The sequence below is a fragment of the Stenella coeruleoalba genome (genome assembly GCF_951394435.1).
Source record: "Stenella coeruleoalba genome assembly, contig: scaffold_64, whole genome shotgun sequence".
Taxonomy (NCBI): domain Eukaryota; kingdom Metazoa; phylum Chordata; class Mammalia; order Artiodactyla; family Delphinidae; genus Stenella; species Stenella coeruleoalba.
In genome coordinates this window covers 237,790-262,028 of record NW_027646265.1, presented here as the reverse complement: position 1 = coordinate 262,028, position 24,239 = coordinate 237,790, and the positions used below count along the sequence as shown (strand labels likewise).

The window sequence follows — 24,239 nt, the reverse complement described above, 5'->3', positions numbered from 1 at the left end:
GCCATCCTGCGGTGTTGCGGCCAGGTCACAAGAAAGCGAGTTGAAGAAAGGAGCTCAGGGGCACTGTAATTCACAAACCTGCAGAGTTATAAATGATAGCTGTCGTCCAAAAATAGACTGAAGTAAGGCTGCCAAGAGGACTTGAAAGCGGGGCAGAATTGCAGGAAACCGATTTCAGGAGGTAGACTGGAATTACACTGAAAGCATAGGAAAAGAGGCAGAACGTCCACAATGATGCACTTGGCCAACAAGGGCGTATGCGTTTTTTCCTGAATATATTCAGGAAAAAACGCATACGCCCTTTTTGGCCAACCAAGCAAGCTTGCAAAGGAAATCTGCACTACAATGAAGTCTCACTTCCCCCCGGTCAAAAGGGCCATCTGAAAAAAGTGTAAAATCCAGAAAGGCAGGACAGGCCATGGAGAACTGGGAGCCTTGTTATGCTGATGGGCGGGATGTAAATTGCCAACAGACACTCAGGAGAAGTGTATGGTGTTTCCTGAAACATCTAGAAAACAAAGCAACAGAGCCTAGGGCACTTCCACTTATGGTCCTATAGCTTAGGGAAATTAAAATCAAAAAGACACAGCCACCCCAATGTTTGGCACGCCTCCGTTTACAAGAACCTCATTTACCGTACAAGTTCAATATCACAGAAAGTGAAAAATGGATAAAGAAGTTGTGGTACTTACGTACAATGCAGTATCACTCAGCAATGAAATCTATGTCATCAGGCCCGTAGCAGCATAATGAGTGGATTCAGGTACGATAATTCTAACTGAAATAAGTCACACAGAAAAAGAAACATCATAAGATATCACTAATACACGGAATGTAAACTTGGCTACACAGGAACTGCATTCCAAAACAGAACAGGGTCTCAAATTTAGAAAACCAACTTATGCTTGCTTAAGGGGAAAGGTGAGTTGGGGTGCTGCATAAAACCAGAGATTGAAATGAGCACAGATAAAGTTCCTTAAGCCAAATATGGAATAGACAAGAGCTACTCCTTGCTCAATGAAATGGACTCAACACCGCATATTAAACTCCTAAGAATGTAACTGACTAGTAAGTATCTTAAAACCTATAGATTGCTATGTCTCCAAAAGAGAATCAAGCATGTGTACAGGGGCATAAACGCAGCAGTGATAGGATTGGAGAGGTTCGGTGAGCAAATGAAGACCCTTTGAAGTCATATTGCATGGTACCCATTCCACGGGTTTCAACTACCCAGGTTTTAGGTATTCTTCCTTCAGCTAAAACATGCATGTGGAACCCAGAGTATGATGAACCATGTGATCAGGAGACGTGTTCAAATATGTCTCCGTTTTCCTCCCCTGGTACTCGGGTGCAACATTCCAGACGCTTTACTAACACTCTCCTCACTTGGAGAGTCAGCCCCTTTAACCTCCTGTTTGGCCCAGTTTGCAATTTCTGCGGAAGATGAACAGGAATAGCGAGAACCAATGAGAGGCTAGCTGCAGGGGGCTGGACGGGCAAATTTAACTCTCATTTCCCACCAGGAAGAGGAATTAACCAAAGGCTCAGCATGCCGGGCCGGAACCAGATTAGGGCCTGAAGCCATCCTGCGGTGTTGCGGCCAGGTCACAAGAAAGCGAGTTGAAGAAAGGAGCTCAGGGGCACTGTAATTCACAAACCTGCAGAGTTATAAATGACAGCTATCGTCCAAAAATAGACTGAAGTAAGGCTGCCAAGAGGACTTGAAAGCGGGGCAGAATTGCAGGAAACCGATTTCAGGAGGTAGACTGGAATTGCATTGAAAGCATAGGACAAGGGGCAGAACGTCCACAATGATGCACTTGGCCAAAAAGGGCGTATGCGTTTTTTCCTGAATATATTCAGGAAAAAACGCATAGGCCCTTTTTGGCCAACCAAGCAAGCTTGCAAAGGAAATCTGCACTACAATGAAGTCTCACTTCCCCCCGCTCAAAAGGGCCATCTGAAAAAAGTGTAAAATCCAGAAAGGCAGGACAGGCCATGGAGAACTGGGAGCCTTGTTATGCTGATGGGCAGGATGTAAATTGCCAACAGACACTCGGGAGAAGTGTATGGTGTTTTTCTGAAACATCTAAAAAACAAAGCAACAGAGCCTAGGGCACTGCCACTTATGGTCCTATAGCTTAGGGAAATTAAAATCAAAAAGACACAGCCACCCCAAAGTTTGGGACGCCTCTGTTTACAAGAACCTCGTGTACAGTACAAGTTCAACATCGCAGAAAGTGAAAAATGGATAAAGAAGTTGTGGTATTTACTTACAAAGCAATATCACTCAGCAATGAAATCTATGTCATCAGGCACTTAGCAGCACAATGAGTGGATTCAGGTATGATGATTCTAACTGAAATAAGTCACACAGAAAAAGAAACATCATAAGATATCAGTAATACACGGAATGTAAACTTGGCTACACAGGAACTGAATTACAGAACAGAACAGGGTCTCAAATTTAGAAAACCAACTTATGCTTGCTTAAGGGGAAAGGTGAGTTGGGGTGCTGCATAAAACCAGAGATTGAAATGAGCACAGATAAAGTTCCTTAAGCCAAATATGGAATAGACAAGAGCTACTCCTTGCTCAACGAAATGGACTCAACACCCCATATTAAACGCCTAAGAATGTACCAGACTAGTAAGTATCTAAAAACCTATGGATTGCTATGTCTCCAAAAGAGAATCAAGCATGTGTACAGGGGCATAAATGCAGCAGTGATAGGATTGGAGAGGTTCGGTGAGCAAATGAAGACCCTTTGAAGACATATTGCATGGTACCCATTCCACGGGTCTCAACTCTCCAGTTTTAAGGTATTCTTCCTTCAGCTAAAACATGCATGTGGAACCCAGAGTATGATCAACCGTGTGAACGGGAGACGTGTTCAAATATGTCTCAGTTTTCTTCCCCTGGTACTCGGGTGCAACATTCCAGACGCTTTACTAACACTCTCCCCACTTGGAGAGTCAGCGCCTTTAACCTGCTGTTTGGCCCAGTTTGCAATTTCTGCGGAAGATGAACAGGAATAGCGAGAACCAATGAGAGACTAGCTGGAGGTGTCTGGACGGGCAAATTTAACTCTCATTTCCCACCAGGAAGAGGAATTAACCAAAGGCTCAGCATGCCGTGCAGGAACCAGATTAGGGCCTGAAGCCATCCTGCGGTGTTGCGGCCAGGTCACAAGAAAGCGAGTTGAAGAAAGGAGCTCAGGGGCACTGTAATTCACAAACCTGCAGAGCTATAAATGACAGCTATTGTCCAAAAATAGACTGAAGTAAGGCTGCCAAGAGGACTTGAAAGCGGGGCAGAATTGCAGGAAACCGATTTCAGGAGGTAGAAAGGAATTGCATTTCAAGCATAGGAAATGAGGCAGAACGTCCACAGTGATGCACTAGGCCAACAAGGGCGTATGCGTTTTTTCCTGAATATATTCAGGAAAAAACGCATACGCCCTTTTTGGCCAACCAAGCAAGCTTGCAAAGGAAATCTGCACTACAATTTAGTCTCACTTCCCCCCGGTCAAAAGGGCCATCAGAATAAAGTGTAAAATCCAGAAAGGCAGAACAGGCCATGGAGAACTGGGAGCCTTGTTATGCTGATGGGCGGGATGTAAATTGCCAACAGACACTCGGGAGAAGTGTATGGTGTTTCCTGAAACATCTAAAAAACAAAGCAACAGAGCCTAGGGCACTTCCACTTATGGTCCTGTAGCTTAGGGAAATTAATATCAAAAAGACACAGCAACCCCAAAATTTGGGACGGCTCTTTTTACAGGAATCTCTTCTACGGCACAAGTTAAATATCCCAGAGAGCAAATAATGGATAAAGAAGTTGCGGTACTTCTGTACAACAGAATACCACTCAGCAATGAAATCTATGTCACCAGGCTCGTACCAGCATAATGAGTGGATTGAGGCACGATGATTCTAAGTGAAATAAGTCACACAGAAAAAGAAACATCATAAGGTATCACTAATACACGGAATGTGAACTTGGCTACACATGAACTGAATTACAAAACAGAACAGGGTCTCAAGTTTAGAAAACCAACTTATGCCTGCTTAAGGGGGAAGGTGAGTTGGGGTGCTGCATAAAAGCAGAGTTTGAAATTAGCACAGATACCGTTCCATAAGCCAAATATGTAATAGACAAGAGCTACCCCTTGCTCAACGAAATGGATTCAACAATGAGGTATCACCTCACACCTGGTAGAATAGGCATCATTGAAAATCTACAAACAAAAAATGCTGGAAAGGGTGTGGAGAAAAGGAACCCTCTTCCACTATTGTTGGGAATATAAATTGATACAGTCATTATGGAGAACAATATGGAATTTCTTAAGAAACTAACAATAGAATTACCATATGATACAGCAATCCCAGTACTGGACATATACCCAGACAAAACCATAAATCAAAAAGAGTCATTCACCGCAATGTTCAATGCATCACTATTTACAATATCGAGGTAATGGAAGCAACCTAAATGCCCACAGACAGACGAATGCATAAAGCTGTAGTACATATATAAAATGGAATATTACTCAGCCATGAAAAGGAATGAAATTGGGTCATTTGTAGAGACGTCGATGGATCTAGAGACTGTCATACAGAGTGAAGTAAGTCAGAAAGAGAAAAACAAATCTTGTATATTCATGCATATATGTGGAACCTAGAAAAACTGTACAGATTAACCATTTTGCAAGGCATAAATAGAGCAACAGATGTAGACAACAAACGTATGGACAACAAGGGGGGAAAGCTGTTGGGGGGGTGGTGGTGGGAGGAGTTGAGAGACTGGGATTGGCATGTATACATTTATATGTATAAAATAGATAACCAATAAGAACCTGCTGTATAAAAATATAAAATAAAATTCAAAATTAAAAAGAAGTAAAATTTAAAAAATAAAACAGAAAAAACAATTATTCCCTGCACATACATGTATTTATATGAATAAATTATTTCCATGCTTATATCTGTAAATACAAAAAAGAGGAATAAAATCTACCTTGAACCAAAAACGAAAAAGAGAAAAAAAACACAGAACCCACCAGTTACACAGAGGAAAACCGTATCAGGGCACTTGCTCCAGTTGTAAACAATTCTGAAGTTGGTCAGTGGTGGGGAATCGTCTCCCATTCAGCCAGCAGCCCCCACGCAACAAGCGTCCTCATTGCAAAGCTGGGGCACCGTGCCGAGGCATCTGTGAGTAAACGTGAGCTGAGCCCCAGGCCAGTTGCTGCTGAACTATTCCCACCCGTCCCAGGTAAAACACCTGAATATATACAAGGACTTGAAAGCCTAGAGGAAGGGCCATAGAGCCACACGAGTGACAGCATGCCGGCCGACTTGGTGCCTGCAGGCCAGCCAGGATGGTCCTGGCCCTGGGTGCTCTTCTGGAAGATTTCCATTTCCCTGCCTGAGATACCCGTCCTGTTCCTGCCCCCACTGCTTTTTTCCTTCCTCACCTCTGCCCAGGGAGAAATTCCAGCAGCAGGTATGGGTGACACATCCTCTTCTTTAGCAGTTGGCAGCCTGGCAACTGCTGCAGAAAGTCCAGCAGAGCCCCACTCACACTGGGCCACCCACAAAGCCGTGGCCTCTCACTCCCTCCCACCAGCCCAGCCCCGAGACTGCTGACAGGGCAGAGAAAATGGCGTCAGGCATGGCTGCAGGGGCTCTTGCTGCCTGGAGTGGTATTTATATTGATCTCAACCCAGGCACACCTGGGGAGGGCTGGCCGGCACGGTAAGGCTGCCCAGGTCAGCCAATCATCACCCCTCAGGGGCTCACAGTTGCAGAAAATGGAACTTGCTGAACCGGCCAGGTCCAAGGAACAGGTGTGGGCTCCTGAGAGTCAGGATAGACAAGGGGCTGCAGCTTTGGCTTGTTTTCTAATCATTTTATCTGGCCCATGAGTGGGAGACAACTTCAAGAAAACCCTCTCCTAATGAGAGGAACCCAGGAGTCAGGGAGAGGAGGGGTGGGTGGTGGTTGGAGACAGAGGCCTGGTGCCCCGGGTGCAGTGGAAGTCTCTGGAAGACCAGGTGGAGGGAGGCCTCACGGAGTGATGCCCAGGGTCACAGACCTGTCGCAGCTGCTGTTTGTTAGTTCAAGTCCTGCTCTGAGGTGCTCTGTGTCAGCTCTGAGCGACAGGTGAGCTGGGGGTGCTCTGCAATGAGGGCTATGTGCACGGTTCCTGTGTGCCCAGCCCTGCCACGGTACCCGCAAGGGTAGCTCTGTATCCTGGGAGGGGCCTGACCACGAGAGCCCCGTGGGCTGGGGTGGGGGTGGGGTACCTGCCCAGGTGAGCTCCATATTCTGGGATTGGTCTGACCACGAGAGCCCCATGGGCTGCTGGGGACCTGGTAAAGGATGTCAGGACAGTCAGTGAAGCCACCGAGGATATACCTCCAGTTGCTCCTAATTCCTACACCCTGCTGGTCATTCTACCAACCACCAGGACATGGTATTCTGTATTAGTCTTCAATGATGCCTTCTTTTGTATTCCATTAGTCCCAGAGTCACAAGAAATTTTGGCTTGTGAGTGGCAGGACTCAACATACAACTAAAACAATACTTCCGGGCCGTCTGGCCCCAAGGGTGCAAAAATTCCCACACCATCTTTGGGGAAAGCTTAGCTAAAGACCTAAAAGTTCTACCTCTGGAAAAGGAAACCCTCCTTCAATATGCAGACGACATTCTGATCACCAGCCCTACTAAGGAGGCCTCTGAACTACCAAGCCAATAAAGGATAGAAGTTGTCCAAGAAAAAGCTCAAATATCACAGACTGCGGTGACCTGCCTGGGCTTCATTCTCACAGAAGGTCAGAGAAGCCCATCCCAGGAAAGGGAAGAAACCATTTTCAGCCTTACCCCTTTCTAAAACTAGAAGACAGCTTAGGGGTTCCTGGGGAGGCCAGGGTTTGCTGCTTCTGGATCCCTAACTACAGTCTACTAGCTGGGCCTCTATATGAAACACTGAAAGGAAAAGATGATGATCCTTTTGAATAGAATCCAGAAGTGGCCTTTCAAGAATGGAAAGAGCAGTCAATTCAGACCCTTGCCCTGGAACTCCCTAATTTAGCTAAACCCTTTGACCTTTACATTCCCGGTGAAAGGTGAATCGCCATTGGAGAATTAGTGCAAAAACTGGGACCACTTGAAATGGAACAATGCAAGAATGCCATCCAGGTAGGATAAACTACGGTCACTAAGGGGCTTGGCCCACTGCCACATCTGGCCAAGATACTGGCGGTATCTAAAAACCTGGAAATCAGCAGCCCAAAAGGCCACCTCCCTCCTAAGGGAAAAGGACCCCACGTGGTGATCCTAACCACCAACCATGCCCTGAAGTTGCAGGGTTCGCTCCGTGGGCACACCGACCTCGAGTGAGGAGGCCCTCCAACTCCAACATCCAGAGAGATAACCGGGGGCAACAGGGCACCATGACGACTCGTGTGAACATCACTTGACCTGGAGTTTCTCTCATAAAACAACAAGAGTGTGTCCCAAAAGAGTAGACTACTGCTTGCAGGACTTACTGCACCCAGAGGGGAGCTAATAATCTTGGCGGGGGAACAGTATACCACACTGTCACCATAGAAAAGCCGACAGACACCGTGATGATGGTGGCCAATAAGACCGGCTGGACTCCTGTTTACTTCAAAAGGCTGTTGACTCAGTAGCCATCATGGTCCTTGGTCACCACTGACCCTGGACTGTCTGGGAGTTGAGCGGGCAGGGCTCTGACACCTGGTGCTGTTTGTACGTTAATTCAGGGGCCTAACTGAAGAAAGCGCAGACTACTGGTCAGAACATCTAGGCTGGCAGAGACAGTCAGCCTAAGGTGGCCGAACAAATGTGGGGCGGGGTGAAACCGGCCCCCACAGCGTCTCTGCACATCTCTTTCCTGGACCCTTAAAGGTCATTAGAATCTATAACACTTCCAATGCTGGTGCTCAGGTGGACGAGCAGGGAGGCAGGGGTCCTGGGGACAATCAACGTCACCGGGAGGCTGCTGGGGAGAAGCTCTGACCCTCGCCCCAGGGTATGAGGGCTCCCAACACAGCACTCAGCAGTTACAGAAGAAGGGTCTGCACCCTCAGCACTCCAAGAATGAGGAACGGGACAAAAGGCAGAAGAGGGGTTTGTCCCCAGCAAAGCCCATTAAAAATCCCTGGGAGATAAAAATAGAATCTGGGCAATAAAGTCAAGTCTAACCTTTTTTATCCTTTGTGCTTTGTCTAATTTCACGTGCTCCTAGGGTCCCGCATGCAGAGGTTCCACACCCGGCACTTCAGACCAGATTTCCTAGTGCAGAATGGCTGGGTCGACACCTCAGCTCCTGGGGCCCAGTGCAGACTCCACGATATAGAGCCTGAGCTACAGCCAACCCGGCCCTCGAGAGCTCCGCCGCCTCCCTCCCTCCCACTGACTCTGACAGGATCTCTACACAGCAGCCCAGCCCACAGCCCACGGGGTAGTGCATGCTCTCATCTCTCCATTCTCTGATCAAAATATAAAGTTTCCTTTGCTTGTGAACCAAACTCAGTCTCGATCTGTTGGCCCCAATGACACTGGGCAGGGGGACACTTGTTGGGGTCCACTCTGGAGGATCAGTAACAGAAATTGAGACTATTGTAACCTCAATGAACAGATGTGTGAGCCAAACTGTAGTTAACATAGAACAGTGTATAAGGCTCGGGTAAAATAAGATGTTTTTAACACTTCCATTTGATATTTCCATCACTTTTTATAAGCAAGTTCAGTGAAAAGGTTTGTCTTATTTGTCAGGTCAATATTAGAGAAACGAAGTGATTTCTTTCCAAGGATGTACATCTAATAATCTTGGTTAAAGCTTCAATCTTGTTTTAAATGCTTTTCCATTGAAAATGATACCTCTCTTTCAGCTCCCCCATTTCTGAGAAGTATAAAATCTTATAATTTATTATTACCAAAGGGGAAAGGTGGGAGGAGGGATAAATTAACAGTTTGGAATTAACACATACACACTGCTATGTATAAAATAGATCATCAACAAGGAACTACTGTATAACACAGGGAACTACACTCAACATTTTGCAATAACCTATAAGGGGAAATAATCTGAAAAAGAATAGATATTTTTATTGACATCATCTATCAATGACAGTTAAAGTGTAGCCTAAGGGAAGCTGGTGGTGAGTGCTTCTGACCCTGAAGACTTCAATCATCTAAAGTTTGGACTCTGCCTACTTCCCAAGGCCCTTAATGAACATATGTGTAGCCGTAGCTTAAAAACTTCCCCAGTTTGGGTTTCGGGGAGACACTGATTTTGAAAAAGCCCTGGTGTTCTCCTTACATGAATGGGACTCTTCCTACTGCTAAAACATGTCTGTCACACCCAGAGGATGGTATACCGTCTGATCGGGAAGAGTTTGGAAAAGGCATCTCATCTCCTCATCTCCTGGTGCTCGGGTTCACCCCTCCAGCGTCTTTACTAACAGTCTCCCCACTTGGAGATGTCAGCACTGTCAACATCCTGTTGCGTACAGTTTGGAATTTGTCCAGAGGATGAAGCGGAAGGATGAGGAACAATGAGAGACAAGTCCTAGGTGTTCAGACAGGCACATGTCACTCTAATTTCCAATCAGGAAGACGAATTGACCAAAGGCTAGGGTTGCCCATGGAAACAGTATAGGGCTTGAGGAAATCCCGCTGCTTTGTGGCCAGTTCCCATAAACACGAGTTGAACAATGGAACTCAGGGGCAGTAAAATTCACAAAATTGCAGAGTTGAAAATATCCATCACTGAAAAATGTCTTGAGGAAAGTCAGAGAAAAGGACTTGTAAGCAAGGGAGAATGGCAGGAAAGGGATTTGAGGAGGTAGAAAGGACTCGCCATTAAGCACAAGAAAAGGAGCTGAACATTGCCAACATTGCAGTTGGCCAAAAAGGGTGTATGCGTTCTTTTCTGTATATATTCAAGAAAAGGGCATACACTTTTTTAGCCAACCAAACAGGTGGGCACTGGAAGTCAATACTACAAAAGATATCACTTCGCATCAGTCAGAAGAGCCATCCTCATAAAGCGTAAACAACAGAAATGCAGGACAGGGCAACGAGAAGAGGGAGCCCTGTGAGACTTATAGTGGAAATGTATATTGCCAACGGCCATTCTGGAGAAGTGTATTGTGTTTACTAAAGCATCTAAAAAATGAGCTACAGAGCATAGGGCACTTGCACTCATGGGCGTATATCTTGGGAAAAACAAAAATCGAGAGGACACAGGCACCCCAATGTTTACCCCCTCTCTGTTTAAAAGATCCTCGACTAGGATATAACTTAAATGTCTCTGGAGGGAAAAAATGGATAGAGATGTGGTACTTAGGTAGAGTGGAATATTATTCAGCCTGGAAATCAATGAAATATGGCCAGTTGTAACAACTCCGGAGGAGTTACGTATGATCATTCTAAGTGACAGAATTCAAAAAGAAAAAGACACATATCATAAGATATCACTTAAAGGTGGAATCCAAAATGGCTACACATGAAATAAATTACAAAACAAAAACATAGTCAAATATGTAGAAAACACGCATAAGGCTGCTAAACGGGAAAGGTGGGGAGGGGTGAGGCATCATCCAGGAGGTTGAAATTAGCAAAGATACCATTCCAAATACCAAACTGATAATCAACAAGGCCTACACGGTAGCTAAAAGAACTGCACTCAGCACACTCAAGTCACCGGAAAAGAATATATACGACTGGTAAGAATCTGAAAAAGAATTTATTGATGTCTCTCTGTACGTGAATCAAGTGGATGTACAGCAGCAAGAAACAGAGCTTTGAAAATCAGCTGTAACCAATATAGTAATAAATTGAAAAAAATAAACGACAGAGAGACAGAGAAAACCTCTTACAACTTTTCCTCAGGGACGGTGATGCAACATGGATTGAACACATCTAGACCCACAGCAGGATGAGACATAAGGCTGGAAACTGTTTGCGCTAAGAGAAATGTGAGGTTGGGTGAGGAAATGCACACCCTTTAAAGTAATACTACCTGGTACCCATTCAATGGGTCCCAAATCTGCAGGTTCAAGGGATCTTCCTACAGCTAAAACATGCATGGAAAACCCAGAGGACTGTACACCATGTGATCGGGAGATGTGTCTAAAATGCACCTCATTTATCCTCTCCTGGTGCTCCTGTTCACCATTCCAGCCACGCTACTTAGAATCTCCCCACTTGGAGAATCAGCACATTTAAACTTCTGTTTCACACATTTTGCAAATTGTGAGGAGGATGAACGGGAAGAGGGGGAACCAATGAGAGAAGAGTTGTAGGGGTTTGGACGGGCACATATCACTCTAATTTCCCATTAAGAATAAGAATTAAAGAAAGGCTCAGCCTGCCTCGCCGGAGCCAAAATAGGGCCTGAAGCAATCCTGCGGGTTTGAGGCCAGCTCACAAAAGAGCAACTTAAACAATGGAGCTCAGGGTCACTGCAATTCACAAACCTGCAGAGTTATAAATGAAAACTAACGTCCAAAAATATGTTGAGGTAAGGCAAAGAAGAGGATCTGAATGCAAGACAGAATTGCAAGAAACAGATTTCAAGAGATAGATTGGACTCGTCTTTAACGCACATGAAAAGCGGCAGAATTTCGACAATGATGCAGTTGGCCCAAAAGGGCGTATGCGTTTTTTCCTGATTATATCCAGGAAAAAACGCATACGCACTTTATGGGCAACGAAGCAAGCAAGCAATGCAAATGTGCACAACAAAGAAGTCTCACTTCCCACCGGTCAAAAGGGCCATCCTAAAAAATTGTAAAAACCAGAAATGCAGGACAGGCCATGGAGAACAGGGAGCCTTTATATGCTGATGGGCAGTGTGTGAACTGCCGAGAGCCACTCTGGAGAAGTGTATGGTGGTTCCTAAATCATCTAAAAAACAGAGCTACAGAGCATAGGACACTTCCAATCATGGGAGTATATCTAGGGAAGTCTAAAAATCAACAAGACACAAGCACACCACAGTTTAGGGCTACTCTGTTTACAAGAACCTCAACTTCAGTACACCTTAAATATCCCAGGAAAGAGAACAATGGATAAAGAAGATGTGGTACTTATGTACAATGGAATATCTCTTCACCATGAAATCAATGTAATAAGGCTAGTAGAAGGATAAAGAGTGGATTTAGGTCCGATAATACTACTTGAAATAAGTCAAACAGAAAAAGAAACATATCATAAGATATCACTTATAGAGGGAGGGTAAATATGGCTGCACAAGAAATGAATTACAGAACAGAACAGTGTCTCACATTTAGAAAACACACTTATGTCAGCTTAAGGGGAAAGGAGAGGTGGGGTGATGCATAAAACCAGAGTTTGAAATTAGCACAGATACCGTTCAATAAACCAAATAGGTATTAGACAAGATCTACACCTTGCTCAATGAACAGGCCTCAACACACCCTATACACCGCAGAGAAATATATCTGAGGAATAAGAATCTTAAAACCCATGTATTGATATATCTCCATAAGGGAATCAAGTGTGTGCAGAGCGGCACAAACACAGCAGTGAAAAGGAGCTAAACCCCATTATAGAAATAAATTTTAAAAACAAAACGCTGAAACAATGAAAGAGAGAAAAATTCTTACAAAATTCGCTCAGGGGCTGTGATGCAACCTGGATTGACCACATATAAACCCACAGCTGGATAAGACATAAGGCTGGACACTTGGGGCTGACAGGATTGGTGAGCTTTGGTGAGCAACTGCCGAAAGTTTAATGCAATACTTCATGCTACTCATTCCAAGGGTCCCAACACTCCAGGTTGAAGGGAATCTTCCTACAGCTAAACCATGCTTGGGAAACCCAGCGACTGGTATACCATATGATCGGGAAAGGTTTCTAAAACGCACCTCATTTTTCCTCTCCTGGGGCTCCGGATCGACATTCCAGCCGCTTTACTAACAACATCCCCACATGGAGTCAATGCCTTTAAGTTCTGGTATCGCACAGTCTGCAGTTAGTGCAGAGGATGAATGGGAATAGGGGGAACCAGTGAGAAACTAGCTGTAGCGGTTTCAATGGGCACATGTCACTCTAATATCACATCAGTAAGAAGAATTAACCAAAGGCACAGCAAGGTGCCCCAGAAGAAAAATAGGGCTTCAAGGAATCCTGTGGTTATGGGGCAAGACCACAAAAATAAGAGCTAAAAAATGGAGCTAAGGGCCACTGCAATTCAAAAACCTGCAGAGTTATAAAGGCCAACTATTTTTAAAAAAATATATTGAGGTAAGGCTATGAAGAGGCATTGAAAGCAAGGCAGAATTGCAGGAAACCGATTTCAGGAGGTAGACTGGAATTGCATTGAAAGCATATGAAGAGAGTCAGAAACTCGACAATGATGCACTTGGCCAAAAAGGGCGTATGTGTTTTTTCCTGAATATATTCAGGAAAAAACGCATACGCCGTTTTTGGCCAACCAAGCAAGCTTGCAAAGGAAATCTGCACTACAATGAAGTCTCACTTCCACCTGGTCAAAAGGGCCATCTGAAAAAAGTGTAAAATCCATAAAGGAACGACAGGCCATGGAGAACTGGGAGCCTTCTTATGCTGATGGGCGGGATGTAAATTGCCAACAGCCACTCTGGAGAAGTGTATGGTGTTTCCTGAAACATCTAAAAAACAAAGCAACAGAGCCTAGGGCACTTCCACTTATGGTCCTATAGCTTAGGGAAATTAATATCAAAAAGACACAGCAACCCCAAAATTTGGGACGGCTCTTTTTACAGGAATCTCTTCTACGGCACAAGTTAAATATCCCAGAGAGCAAATAATGGATAAAGAAGTTGCGGTACTTCTGTACAACAGAATACCACTCAGCAATGAAATCTATGTCACCAGGCCCGTACCAGCATAATGAGTGGATTGAGGCACGATGATTCTAAGTGAAATAAGTCACACAGAAAAAGAAACATCTTAAGGTATCATTAATACACGGAATGTGAACTTGGCTACACATGAACTGAATTACAAAACAGAACAGGGTCTCAAGTTTAGAAAACCAACTTATGCCTGCTTAAGGGGGAAGGTGAGTTGGGGTGCTGCATAAAAGCAGAGTTTGAAATTAGCACAGATACCGTTCCATAAGCCAAATATGTAATAGACAAGAGCTACCCCTTGCTCAACGAAATGGATTCAACAATGAGGTATCACCTCACACCTGGTAGAATAGGCATCATTGAAAATCTACAAACAAAAAATGCTGGAAAGGGTGTGGAGAAAAGGAACCCTCTTCCACTATTGTTGGGAATATAAATTGATACAGTCATTATGGAGAACAATATGGAATTTCTTAAGAAACTAACAATAGAATTACCATATGATACAGCAATCCCAGTACTGGACATATACCCAGACAAAACCATAAATCAAAAAGAGTCATTCACCGCAATGTTCATTGCATCACTATTTACAATATCGAGGTAATGGAAGCAACCTAAATGCCCACAGACAGACGAATGCATAAAGCTGTGGTACATATATAAAATGGAATATTACTCAGCCATGAAAAGGAATGAAATTGGGTCATTTGTAGAGACGTCGATGGATCTAGAGACTGTCATACAGAGTGAAGTAAGTCAGAAAGAGAAAAACAAATCTTGTATATTCATGCATATATGTGGAACCTAGAAAAACTGTACAGATTAACCATTTTGCAAGGCATAAATAGAGCAACAGATGTAGACAACAAACGTATGGACAACAAGGGGGGAAAGCTGTTGGGGGGGTGGTGGTGGGAGGAGTTGAGAGACTGGGATTGGCATGTATACATTTATATGTATAAAATAGATAACCAATAAGAACCTGCTGTATAAAAATATAAAATAAAATTCAAAATTAAAAAGAAGTAAAATTTAAAAAATAAAACAGAAAAAACAATTATTCCCTGCACATACATGTATTTATATGAATAAATTATTTCCATGCTTATATCTGTAAATACAAAAAAGAGGAATAAAATCTACCTTGAACCAAAAACGAAAAAGAGAAAAAAAACACAGAACCCACCAGTTACACAGAGGAAAACCGTATCAGGGCACTTGCTCCAGTTGTAAACAATTCTGAAGTTGGTCAGTGGTGGGGAATCGTCTCCCATTCAGCCAGCAGCCCCCACGCAACAAGCGTCCTCATTGCAAAGCTGGGGCACCGTGCCGAGGCATCTGTGAGTAAACGTGAGCTGAGCCCCAGGCCAGTTGCTGCTGAACTATTCCCACCCGTCCCAGGTAAAACACCTGAATATATACAAGGACTTGAAAGCCTAGAGGAAGGGCCATAGAGCCACACGAGTGACAGCATGCCGGCCGACTTGGTGCCTGCAGGCCAGCCAGGATGGTCCTGGCCCTGGGTGCTCTTCTGGAAGATTTCCATTTCCCTGCCTGAGATACCCGTCCTGTCCCTGCCCCCACTGCTTTTTTCCTTCCTCACCTCTGCCCAGGGAGAAATTCCAGCAGCAGGTATGGGTGACACATCCTCTTCTTTAGCAGGTGGCAGCCTGGCAACTGCTGCAGAAAGTCCAGCAGAGCCCCACTCACACTGGGCCACCCACAAAGCCGTGGCCTCTCACTCCCTCCCACCAGCCCAGCCCCGAGACTGCTGACAGGGCAGAGAAAATGGCGTCAGGCATGGCTGCAGGGGCTCTTGCTGCCTGGAGTGGTATTTATATTGATCTCAACCCAGGCACACCTGGGGAGGGCTGGCCGGCACGGTAAGGCTGCCCAGGTCAGCCAATCATCACCCCTCAGGGGCTCACAGTTGCAGAAAATGGAACTTGCTGAACCGGCCAGGTCCAAGGAACAGGTGTGGGCTCCTGAGAGTCAGGATAGACAAGGGGCTGCAGCTTTGGCTTGTTTTCTAATCATTTTATCTGGCCCATGAGTGGGAGACAACTTCAAGAAAACCCTCTCCTAATGAGAGGAACCCAGGAGTCAGGCAGAGGAGGGGTGGGTGGTGGTTGGAGACAGAGGCCTGGTGCCCCGGGTGCAGTGGAAGTCTCTGGAAGACCAGGTGGAGGGAGGCCTCACGGAGTGATGCCCAGGGTCACAGACCTGTCGCAGCTGCTGTTTGTTAGTTCAAGTCCTGCTCTGAGGTGCTCTGTGTCAGCTCTGAGCGACAGGTGAGCTGGGGGTGCTCTGCAATGAGGGCTATGTGCACGGTTCCTGTGTGCCCAGCCCTGCCACGGTACCCGCAAGGGTAGCTCTGTATCCTGGGAGGGGCCTGACCACGAGAGCCCCGTGGGCTGGGGTGGGGGTGGGGTACCTGCCCAGGTGAGCTCCATATTCTGGGATTGGTCTGACCACGAGAGCCCCATGGGCTGCTGGGGACCTGGTAAAGGATGTCAGGACAGTCAGTGAAGCCACCGAGGATATACCTCCAGTTGCTCCTAATTCCTACACCCTGCTGGTCATTCTACCAACCACCAGGACATGGTATTCTGTATTAGTCTTCAATGATGCCTTCTTTTGTATTCCATTAGTCCCAGAGTCACAAGAAATTTTGGCTTGTGAGTGGCAGGACTCAACATACAACTAAAACAATACTTCCGGGCCGTCTGGCCCCAAGGGTGCAAAAATTCCCACACCATCTTTGGGGAAAGCTTAGCTAAAGACCTAAAAGTTCTACCTCTGGAAAAGGAAACCCTCCTTCAATATGCAGACGACATTCTGATCACCAGCCCTACTAAGGAGGCCTCTGAACTACCAAGCCAATAAAGGATAGAAGTTGTCCAAGAAAAAGCTCAAATATCACAGACTGCGGTGACCTGCCTGGGCTTCATTCTCACAGAAGGTCAGAGAAGCCCAGCCCAGGAAAGGGAAGAAACCATTTTCAGCCTTACCCCTTTCTAAAACTAGAAGACAGCTTAGGGGTTCCTGGGGAGGCCAGGGTTTGCTGCTTCTGGATCCCTAACTACAGTCTACTAGCTGGGCCTCTATATGAAACACTGAAAGGAAAAGATGATGATCCTTTTGAATAGAATCCAGAAGTGGCCTTTCAAGAATGGAAAGAGCAGTCAATTCAGACCCTTGCCCTGGAACTCCCTAATTTAGCTAAACCCTTTGACCTTTACATTCCCGGTGAAAGGTGAATCGCCATTGGAGAATTAGTGCAAAAACTGGGACCACTTGAAATGGAACAATGCAAGAATGCCATCCAGGTAGGATAAACTACGGTCACTAAGGGGCTTGGCCCACTGCCACATCTGGCCAAGATACTGGCGGTATCTAAAAACCTGGAAATCAGCAGCCCAAAAGGCCACCTCCCTCCTAAGGGAAAAGGACCCCACGTGGTGATCCTAACCACCAACCATGCCCTGAAGTTGCAGGGTTCGCTCCGTGGGCACACCGACCTCGAGTGAGGAGGCCCTCCAACTCCAACATCCAGAGAGATAACCGGGGGCAACAGGGCACCATGACGACTCGTGTGAACATCACTTGACCTGGAGTTTCTCTCATAAAACAACAAGAGTGTGTCCCAAAAGAGTAGACTACTGCTTGCAGGACTTACTGCACCCAGAGGGGAGCTAATAATCTTGGCGGGGGAACAGTATACCACACTGTCACCATAGAAAAGCCGACAGACACCGTGATGATGGTGGCCAATAAGACCGGCTGGACTCCTGTTTACTTCAAAAGGCTGTTGACTCAGTAGCCATCATGGTCCTTGGTCACCACTGACCCTGGACTGTCTGGGAGTTGAGCGGGCAGGGCTCTGACACCTGGTGCTGTTTGTACGTTAATTCAGGGGCCTAACTGAAGAAAGCGCAGACTACTGGTCAGAACATCTAGGCTGGCAGAGACAGTCAGCCTAAGGTGGCCGAACAAATGTGGGGCGGGGTGAAACCGGCCCCCACAGCGTCTCTGCACATCTCTTTCCTGGACCCTTAAAGGTCATTAGAATCTATAACACTTCCAATGCTGGTGCTCAGGTGGACGAGCAGGGAGGCAGGTGTCCTGGGGACAATCAACGTCACCGGGAGGCTGCTGGGGAGAAGCTCTGACCCTCGCCCCAGGGTATGAGGGCTCCCAACACAGCACTCAGCAGTTACAGAAGAAGGGTCTGCACCCTCAGCACTCCAAGAATGAGGAACGGGACAAAAGGCAGAAGAGGGGTTTGTCCCCAGCAAAGCCCATTAAAAATCCCTGGGAGATAAAAATAGAATCTGGGCAATAAAGTCAAGTCTAACCTTTTTTATCCTTTGTGCTTTGTCTAATTTCACGTGCTCCTAGGGTCCCGCATGCAGAGGTTCCACACCCGGCACTTCAGACCAGATTTCCTAGTGCAGAATGGCTGGGTCGACACCTCAGCTCCTGGGGCCCAGTGCAGACTCCACGATATAGAGCCTGAGCTACAGCCAACCCGGCCCTCGAGAGCTCCGCCGCCTCCCTCCCTCCCACTGACTCTGACAGGATCTCTACACAGCAGCCCAGCCCACAGCCCACGGGGTAGTGCATGCTCTCACCTCTCCATTCTCTGATCAAAATATAAAGTTTCCTTTGCTTGTGAACCAAACTCAGTCTCGATCTGTTGGCCCCAATGACACTGGGCAGGGGGACACTTGTTGGGGTCCACTCTGGAGGATCAGTAACAGAAATTGAGACTATTGTAACCTCAATGAACAGATGTGTGAGCCAAACTGTAGTTAACATAGAACAGTGTATAAGGCTCGGGTAAAATAAGATGTTTTTAACACTTCCATTTGATATTTCCATCACTTTTTATAAGCAAGTTCAGTGAAAAGGTTTGTCTTATTTGTCAGGTCAATATTAGAGAAACGAAGTGATTTCTTTCCAAGGATGTACATCTAATAATCTTGGTTAAAGCTTCAATCTTGTTTTAAATGCTTTTCCATTGAAAATGATACCTCTCTTTCAGCTCCCCCATTTCTGAGAAGTATAAAATCTTATAATTTATTATTACCAAAGGGGAAAGGTGGGAGGAGGGATAAATTAACAGTTTGGAATTAACACATACACACTGCTATGTATAAAATAGATCATCAACAAGGAACTACTGTATAACACAGGGAACTACACTCAACATTTTGCAATAACCTATAAGGGGAAATAATCTGAAAAAGAATAGATATTTTTATTGACATCATCTATCAATGACAGTTAAAGTGTAGCCTAAGGGAAGCTGGTGGTGAGTGCTTCTGACCCTGAAGACTTCAATCATCTAAAGTTTGGACTCTGCCTACTTCCCAAGGCCCTTAATGAACATATGTGTAGCCGTAGCTTAAAAACTTCCCCAGTTTGGGTTTCGGGGAGACACTGATTTTGAAAAAGCCCTGGTGTTCTCCTTACATGAATGGGACTCTTCCTACTGCTAAAACATGTCTGTCACACCCAGAGGATGGTATACCGTCTGATCGGGAAGAGTTTGGAAAAGGCATCTCATCTCCTCATCTCCTGGTGCTCGGGTTCACCCCTCCAGCGTCTTTACTAACAGTCTCCCCACTTGGAGATGTCAGCACTGTCAACATCCTGTTGCGTACAGTTTGGAATTTGTCCAGAGGATGAAGCGGAAGGATGAGGAACAATGAGAGACAAGTCCTAGGTGTTCAGACAGGCACATGTCACTCTAATTTCCAATCAGGAAGACGAATTGACCAAAGGCTAGGGTTGCCCATGGAAACAGTATAGGGCTTGAGGAAATCCCGCTGCTTTGTGGCCAGTTCCCATAAACACGAGTTGAACAATGGAACTCAGGGGCAGTAAAATTCACAAAATTGCAGAGTTGAAAATATCCATCACTGAAAAATGTCTTGAGGAAAGTCAGAGAAAAGGACTTGTAAGCAAGGGAGAATGGCAGGAAAGGGATTTGAGGAGGTAGAAAGGACTCGCCATTAAGCACAAGAAAAGGAGCTGAACATTGCCAACATTGCAGTTGGCCAAAAAGGGTGTATGCGTTCTTTTCTGTATATATTCAAGAAAAGGGCATACACTTTTTTAGCCAACCAAACAGGTGGGCACTGGAAGTCAATACTACAAAAGATATCACTTCGCATCAGTCAGAAGAGCCATCCTCATAAAGCGTAAACAACAGAAATGCAGGACAGGGCAACGAGAAGAGGGAGCCCTGTGAGACTTATAGTGGAAATGTATATTGCCAACGGCCATTCTGGAGAAGTGTATTGTGTTTACTAAAGCATCTAAAAAATGAGCTACAGAGCATAGGGCACTTGCACTCATGGGCGTATATCTTGGGAAAAACAAAAATCGAGAGGACACAGGCACCCCAATGTTTACCCCCTCTCTGTTTAAAAGATCCTCGACTAGGATATAACTTAAATGTCTCTGGAGGGAAAAAATGGATAGAGATGTGGTACTTAGGTAGAGTGGAATATTATTCAGCCTGGAAATCAATGAAATATGGCCAGTTGTAACAACTCCGGAGGAGTTACGTATGATCATTCTAAGTGACAGAATTCAAAAAGAAAAAGACACATATCATAAGATATCACTTAAAGGTGGAATCCAAAATGGCTACACATGAAATAAATTACAAAACAAAAACATAGTCAAATATGTAGAAAACACGCATAAGGCTGCTAAACGGGAAAGGTGGGGAGGGGTGAGGCATCATCCAGGAGGTTGAAATTAGCAAAGATACCATTCCAAATACCAAACTGATAATCAACAAGGCCTACACGGTAGCTAAAAGAACTGCACTCAGCACACTCAAGTCACCGGAAAAGAATATATACGACTGGTAAGAATCTGAAAAAGAATTTATTGATGTCTCTCTGTACGTGAATCAAGTGGATGTACAGCAGCAAGAAACAGAGCTTTGAAAATCAGCTGTAACCAATATAGTAATAAATTGAAAAAAATAAACGACAGAGAGACAGAGAAAACCTCTTACAACTTTTCCTCAGGGACGGTGATGCAACATGGATTGAACACATCTAGACCCACAGCAGGATGAGACATAAGGCTGGAAACTGTTTGCGCTAAGAGAAATGTGAGGTTGGGTGAGGAAATGCACACCCTTTAAAGTAATACTACCTGGTACCCATTCAATGGGTCCCAAATCTGCAGGTTCAAGGGATCTTCCTACAGCTAAAACATGCATGGAAAACCCAGAGGACTGTACACCATGTGATCGGGAGATGTGTCTAAAATGCACCTCATTTATCCTCTCCTGGTGCTCCTGTTCACCATTCCAGCCACGCTACTTAGAATCTCCCCACTTGGAGAATCAGCACATTTAAACTTCTGTTTCACACATTTTGCAAATTGTGAGGAGGATGAACGGGAAGAGGGGGAACCAATGAGAGAAGAGTTGTAGGGGTTTGGATGGGCACATATCACTCTAATTTCCCATTAAGAATAAGAATTAAAGAAAGGCTCAGCCTGCCTCGCCGGAGCCAAAATAGGGCCTGAAGCAATCCTGCGGGTTTGAGGCCAGCTCACAAAAGAGCAACTTGAAAAATGGAGCTCAGGGTCACTGCAATTCACAAACCTGCAGAGTTATAAATGAAAACTAACGTCCAAAAATATGTTGAGGTAAGGCAAAGAAGAGGATCTGAATGCAAGACAGAATTGCAAGAAACAGATTTCAAGAGATAGATTGGACTCGTCTTTAACGCACATGAAAAGCGGCAGAATTTCGACAATGATGCAGTTGGACCAAAAGGGCGTATGCGTTTTTTCCTGATTATATCCAGGAAAAAACGCATACGCACTTTATGGGCAACGAAGCAAGCAAGCAATGCAAATGTGCACAACAAAGAAGTCTCACTTCCCACTGGTCAAAAGGGCCATCCTAAAAAATTGTAAAAACCAGAAATGCAGGACAGGCCATGGAGAACAGGGAGCCTTTATACGCTGATGGGCAGTGTGTGAACTGCCGAGAGCCACTCTGGAGAAGTGCATGGTGGTTCCTAAATCATCTAAAAAACAGAGCTACAGAGCATAGGACACTTCCAATCATGGGAGTATATCTAGGGAAGTCTAAAAATCAACAAGACACAAGCACACCACAGTTTAGGGCTACTCTGTTTACAAGAACCTCAACTTCAGTACACCTTAAATATCCCAGGAAAGAGAACAATGGATAAAGAAGATGTGGTACTTATGTACAATGGAATATCTCTTCACCATGAAATCAATGTAATAAGGCTAGTAGAAGGATAAAGAGTGGATTTAGGTCCGATAATACTACTTGAAATAAGTCAAACAGAAAAAGAAACATATCATAAGATATCACTTATAGAGGGAGGGTAAATATGGCTGCACAAGAAATGAATTACAGAACAGAACAGTGTCTCACATTTAGAAAACACACTTATGTCAGCTTAAGGGGAAAGGAGAGGTGGGGTGATGCATAAAACCAGAGTTTGAAATTAGCACAGATACCGTTCAATAAACCAAATAGGTATTAGACAAGATCTACACCTTGCTCAATGAACTGGCCTCAACACACCCTATACACCGCAGAGAAATATATCTGAGTAATAAGAATCTTAAAACCCATGTATTTATATATCTCCATAAGGGAATCAAGTGTGTGCAGATCGGCACAAACACAGCAGTGAAAATGAGCTAAACCCCATTATAGAAATAAATTTTAAAAACAAAACGCTGAAACAATGAAAGAGAGAAAAATTCTTACAAAATTCGCTCAGGGGCTGTGATGCAACCTGGATTGACCACATATAAACCCACAGCTGGATAAGACATAAGGCTGGACACTTGGGGCTGACAGGATTGGTGAGCTTTGGTGAGCAACTGCCGAAAGTTTAATGCAATACTTCATGCTACTCATTCCAAGGGTCCCAACACTCCAGGTTGAAGGGAATCTTCCTACAGCTAAACCATGCTTGGGAAACCCAGCGACTGGTATACCATATGATTGGGAAAGGTTTCTAAAACGCACCTCATTTTTCCTCTCCTGGGGCTCCGGATCGACATTCCAGCCGCTTTACTAACAACATCCCCACATGGAGTCAATGCCTTTAAGTTCTGGTATCGCACAGTCGGCAGTTAGTGCAGAGGATGAATGGGAATAGGGGGAACCAGTGAGAAACTAGCTGTAGCGGTTTCAATGGGCACATGTCACTCTAATATCACATCAGTAAGAAGAATTAACCAAAGGAACAGCAAGGTGCCCCAGAAGAAAAATAGGGCTTCAAGGAATCCTGTGGTTATGGGGCAAGACCACAAAAATAAGAGCTAAAAAATGGAGCTAAGGGCCACTGCAATTCAAAAACCTGCAGAGTTATAAAGGCCAACTATTTTTAAAAAATATATTGAGGTAAGGCTATGAAGAGGCATTGAAAGCAAGGCAGAATTGCAGGAAACCGATTTCAGGAGGTAGACAGGAATTGCACTGAAAGCATATGAAGAGAGCCAGAAACTCGACAATGATGCACTTGGCCAAAAAGGGCGTATACGTTTTTTCCTGAATATATTCAGGAAAAAACGCATACACCCTTTTTGGCCAACCAAGCAAGCTTGCAAAGGAAATCTGCACTGTAATGAAGTCTCACTTCCCCCCGGTCAAAAGGGCCATCTGAAAAAAGTGTAAAATCCATAAAGGCACGACAGGCCATGGAGAACTGGGAGCCTTCTTATGCTGATGGGTGGGATGTAAATTGCCAACAGCCACTCTGGAGAAGTGTATGGTGTTTCCTGAAACATCTAAAAAACAAAGCAACAGAGCCTAGGGCACTTCCACTTATGGTCCTATAGCTTAGGGAAATTAAAATCAAAAAGACACAGCCACCCCAAAGTTTGGGACGGCTCTGTTTACAAGAACCTCGTTTACGGTACAAGTTCAATATCGCAGAAAGTGAAAAATGGATAAAGAACTTGTGGTACTTACGTACAATGCAATATCACTCAGCAATGAAATCTATGTAATCAGGCCCGTAGCAGCATAATGAGTGGATTCAGGTATGATGATTCGAACTGAAATAAGTCACACAGAAAAGAAACATCATAAGGTATCATTAATACACAGAATGTCGACTTGGCTACACATGAACTGAATTACAAAACAGAACAGTGTCTCAAGTTTAGAAAACCAACTTATGCTTGCTTAAGGGGGAAGGTGAGTTGGGGTGCTGCATAAAACCAGAGATTGAAATGAGCACAGATAAAGTTCCTTAAGCCAAATATGGAATAGACAAGAGCTACTCCTTGCTCAACGAAATGG

The 24,239-nt window shown here is 44.9% G+C and overlaps 1 long non-coding RNA gene across 2 annotated transcripts; it reads right to left on the bottom strand.

Annotated features, from left to right (window-relative positions):
* Window positions 1-15,095: 15,095 nt before the first annotated feature.
* Window positions 15,096-23,969, bottom strand: LOC307181224. Of its 2 annotated transcripts, none has more exons than XR_013826175.1 (3): window positions 23,907-23,969; window positions 18,538-18,648; window positions 15,096-15,241 (listed from the first exon to the last, which is right to left on the bottom strand). It is a non-coding gene; the product is annotated as an uncharacterized lncRNA (long non-coding RNA). The 2 variants fall into 2 exon arrangements; XR_013826176.1 differs by lacking the exon at window positions 23,907-23,969 and adding an exon at window positions 22,959-23,059.
* Between the last annotated feature and the right edge of the window lie 270 nt (window positions 23,970-24,239).